Raw genomic sequence first — 5482 nt, forward strand, 5'->3', positions numbered from 1 at the left:
TATATATATATATATATATATATATATATATATATATATATATATATATATATATATATGTGTGTGTGTGTGTTTGTGTATATATATATATATATATATATATATATTTATATATAAATATATATATATATATATATATATATATATATATATATATATATATATATATATATATATATATATATATATATATATATATATAATATTTATAATTCAAGTTTTTAAAAACAAAACAAAGTGAATAATAACTTACATCAAATACGAAGATGAATCTGATATAAAACCACTGGATGAATTTGATAATCATCTCTAGGTAATGGTACAATACTATTATAATAACTAAGTTGAGTATTTATGAAATACCAAAAATGGTCCGGGAAACAAATATAAGTAAAAATTGTATCTAACTAAGGAACGGGAATTGGTAAAACCTGCCCTTTATAACATATATGGTTGAACCCCTAAAAGGCGGTCAGAATAAGTATATCAATGTTACTATAGGTCTGATTCCATCTAAGAATGTATTGCCTTAGATTTTGTATAACAATTCCTAAGAAGGACGACCTGTTTTCATCTATACCTTTGGTTTCCTCCGAATTCCTTATGCAATATACAAGAGTTTTTCATTTAACCTCTAGTAGAGTTGTAAGAATAATACCACCGTACGTCCAGCGTGTCGTAGAAAGCGACTGAAAGGACAGCTGCTGCCTTGCAGTCTTATTTTTAGAAAAAGGCTAAATACACTGCCAAAAACTGCGGAAACTGCTATCTTGAAGCTGGATTAGAAATTCAAAAGTTAGGTCCACCGTCAATAACTGTGGTTGATGACTCCAATGACATGCTATCATAAACGATGTGTGATGCGAGGCAACCGACCCTTAATGTAGGGATACCTGTGGGAAAGAAGAAGAATAAACAATAGTTTCACATCTGAAACTTTAGGCACATGAGTCAGGATTTATGAGAGATACTGATTCTTAAACTATAAATTTAAGAATGACTGTATCCGCCTGTGGTCTATGTTGCTCTTTTCCCTTTCCTTTATCTCTATTGAAATTTGTGAATATGGGGGATTGATAAGGGATTAGTCTTTGTCTTTCTGATGGCATTTGAATATAAAAAATAGACGGATAGATGAAAATAAACAGAATAAATCAAACAGTAAATAAATTAAGCAATGCATAAATGAATAGAACAGAAAAATTAAACAACAGGTAAACGTGGAAAAGTCAATCGATAAATGGCAAGTTGGGCAAATAGATCTATCTATCTATAAACCGAGGCACTTCCCCCAAATTTTGGGGGTAGCCGACATGAAAAAAAAGAATGGGGGGGGGGGAACCTTTCCTCTCTAAGTTTCTCCCAGCCTGAACAGGGCTGGTACTGCTAGGGTGCCACAGCCCGACCTCCCCCGTTATCCACCACAGATGAAGCTTCATAACGCTGAATCCACTACTGCTGCTACCTCTGCCGTCATCCAAGATGACTGGAGGAAGCAGCAGGGCCTACCAGAACTGCGTCACAATCGCTCACCATGCATTCCTATTTCTAGCACGCTCTCTTGACTCGCTCTCTCTCATCTATCCTTTTATCACCCAGAGATTTCTTCACTACATCCATCTACCCAAACCTTGGCCTTCCTTTTGTACTTCCATCAACTCTTGCATTCATCACCTTCTTTAGCAGGCAGCCATTTCCCATTCTCTCAACACGGCCAAACCACCTCAACACATTCATATCCACTCTAGCTGCTAAATCATTTCTTACACCCGTTCTCACCCTCACTACTTCGTTCCTAACCCAATCTACTTGAGATACACCAGCCATACTCCTCAGACACTTCATCTCAAACACATTCAATTTCTGTCTCTCCATCACTTTCATTCCCCACAACTCCGATTCATACATCACAGTTGGTACAATCACTTTCTCATACAGAACTATCTTTACATTCATGCTTAACAATCTATTCTTTACCACTTCCTTCACTACTCCCAACACTTTGCATCCTTCATTCACTCTCTGACGTACATCTGCTTTCACTCCACCATTTGCTGCAACAACAGACCCCACATACTTGAACTGGTCTACTTCCTGAAGTAAGTCTCCATTGAACATGTCATTCAATCTCTCACCACCTTCCCTTCTCGTACATCTCATAACCTTACTCTTACCCACATTAACTCTCCACTTCCTTGTCTCACATACCCTTCCAAATTCTGTCACTAATCGGCCAAGCTTCTCTTCCGAGTCTGCAACCAGTACAGTATCATCCGCAAACAACAACTGATTTACCTCCCATTCATGATTATTCTTGTCTTTCAGTTTCAACCCTCGTTCAAGCCCCAAGCATTCACCTTTCTCACCACTCCATCAACATACAAGTTAAACAATCATGGCCACATCACACATCCCTATCTCAGCCCCACTCTCGCTGAAAACCAATTGCTCACTTTATTTCCTATCCTAACACACGCTTTACAATCATTGTAGAAAAGTTTTACTGCTTACAACAACCTTCCACCAATTCCATATAACCTCACCACATTCCACATTGCTTCCCTATCAACTCTATCATACGATTTCTCTAGATCCATAAACACAACATACATCTCCTTAACTTTTTCTTGATATTTCTCGCATATCTGCCTAACTGTAAAAATCTGATTCATACACCCCCTACGTCATTCAAACCACCCTGTACTTCTAAGATTGCATTCTCTGTTTTATCCTTCCAACTACACTCAAGAAACTAATACCCCTTGAATTACAACACTCCTGCACATATCCCTTACATACACAAACCCAATTTACTTGTACCATTGACAACATAAAACACATATTAAACAATCTCACCAACCATACAATTACAGTAACACCCCCTTCCTTCAACATATCGGTTTTCACACCATCCATACCAGGTGCTTTCTCTACTCCCATTTCATCTAGTGCTCTCCTCACTTCTTCTCTTATAATCTCTATCTCATTCTCAACTTCCGCCACTGGTACCTCAACACCTGCCATAATAATTATATCTGCCTCCCTATTATCCTCAACATTCAGTAAACTTTAAAAATATTCCACTCACCTTTTCCTTGCCTTGTCTCCTTTTCAACAATCTTCCATATCCATCTGTCCCTGTCTCTTCAATTCTCGAACCAGCCTTCCTTACTCTCTTCACTTTTATCCAAAACTTCTTCTTATCCTCTTCATACTTCAATTCTCAAACCAGCCTTCCTTACTCTCTTCACTTTTATCCAAAACTTCTTCTTATTCTCTTCATACTTCAATTCTCAAGCCAGCCTTCCTTACTCTGTTCACTTTTATCCAAAACTTCTTCTTATTCTCTTCATATGAACGACCAAATCCCTGACCCCACCTCAGGTCAGCCGCCCTCTTTGCTTCAGTTACCTTGCGCTTTGCTTCCACATTTCTCTCTCTATATTTTTCATACTTCTCTATACGATTACTCTGCAGCCACTCGTCAAATGCCTTTTTTTTTCTTCCACTTTTACCTTCACTCCTTCATTCACTACCCTTCCTCATGCTGCCTCCAAGAATCCTCTTGCCACTCATATTGACATTTTCAACCTTTCTTGATATTCACTTTTCACCTCAGGTTTTATTAACACCTCAACCATAATTAGCTCCCTTTTACAATATCCCACTCTATTCCCCCACTCTTTTGCTACAACTAATTTTTCTTCCACCAAAAAATGATCAGACATACCGTTAGCCATACCCCTAAACACGTGTAAGTCTTTCAATAATTTTTCTAGTTATCAACACATAATCCATTAAAGCCCTTTCTACCAATCTTCCATTTGCCACTCTTACCCATGTATACTTGATTTTTTCTTTCCTTTTGAAAAAGCTAGAGCTTATCACCATCTTTTGCTCAACACACATATCTACCAATCTCTCACCACTATCATTTTCACCTGGTTAGCCATACTTCTCAATGACACCTTCTACCTCTCCAGCGCCCACTCTAGCATTTAAGTTACCCATGACAACTACATAATTAATTCTACTTAGTCCTTCTACTCACCTAGTTAGCTCATTCCAGAACTCCTCCCGCTCTTCGTCACTTTTCTCACAACCTGGCCCATACGCAATAACAAAGGCCCAACATTCCCTACCCAGCCTAACCCTTACCCACATTAACCTATATGATATCTCCTTCCATTCCACTACTTTACCTGGCATCCATTCACTCAGCAATAATGCCACACCCTCTCTTGCTCTTCCCCTTTCAATCCCAGACACCATACCAGTCATTTCACCAAACATCACTTCACCTTCCCTTTTATTTTTGTCTCACACAAAGCTAATGTATCCATCCTTCTACTTCGAAGCATACTTCCAATCTCACATCTTTTACTCCCTATCGTACTACATCCACGCAAATAGATAAATAATCAAATAATCAATGAATAGAAAATTATAAAAAGATATCATAAATAAATAGATGAACAAATCATAAAATCAACTAGATTAACGATTAGCTTAAAAGAACAACCAAACCCCTCAACTTCTCCCTAGAGTTTTTTGGCTTTAATCAAATCAACGTTACAGAGATTGAAGGATTAAAAGCCTTTCTTTATGGGCCCCAGGAGGGTTTATTTTCGCATAATGTTAGCAGGCGTACTTTCCTCCTCCCGAGGATTTAATGACGGTCGTGACATTATACGAAGTCGATTAAGTTGAACTATGATAAAGGAAGGAAGGTGGGATTATTTGCTTTGTTTATGTTTTTCTAATCGCTCTACTCCGTGATATTAAGACTTAGGCAAATGTAATTGAATTAATCAAAGTTTATACATTTTACAGATAGCAGGTTCAAACACACTCGTGAATGGCCGAGGCAAATGACAGTGACATACATTTTGCTAGCGGTGCAATGTATTAGAGACTGACCATATACACATATGATCAGCGCTCAAAACCCCCCTCTCTTCACCCAAGTTATGACCATGGAAGACTAGGCAATGACTGCTGATGACTTAGCAGGTAGACCCTTAGACTCCCCTAAACACCCAATCCTTAGCTTACAAGGATAGTGAAGTTGTAGATACTACAAGAAACTACTTATATCGAGCTTGAGTGCAACTGGAACCACAGTCCGGCGATCATCAAGCAGAAACGTTTCCAATAGGCCACCAAAACTCTTGATGTACTTTTAATGATTATCTTTTCTTACTAAAGAAAATTAACTTTTTATAAGATATCTCAAGATCATGATGATATTTTTCTTTCCATCAATTAATGAATAAAAAAAATAGACTACGTATAAAGAAAAATAAATGAAAATAGATTATATCAAAAGAAAATGACATTTCCTTCTCGTGTATGACATTTTAACACTGAACAGAACACTTATTCTCTTTTAGCAATGAAAAAAATATTGAATTTTTTCACAATCCATCAGCCAAGTTTTCGAAGTTTTCCTTCTACTTCTGTTCTCGGAAACTGAATAACC

Source organism: Palaemon carinicauda, chromosome 14 (assembly GCF_036898095.1).
Source record: "Palaemon carinicauda isolate YSFRI2023 chromosome 14, ASM3689809v2, whole genome shotgun sequence".
Taxonomy (NCBI): Eukaryota; Metazoa; Arthropoda; class Malacostraca; order Decapoda; family Palaemonidae; genus Palaemon; species Palaemon carinicauda.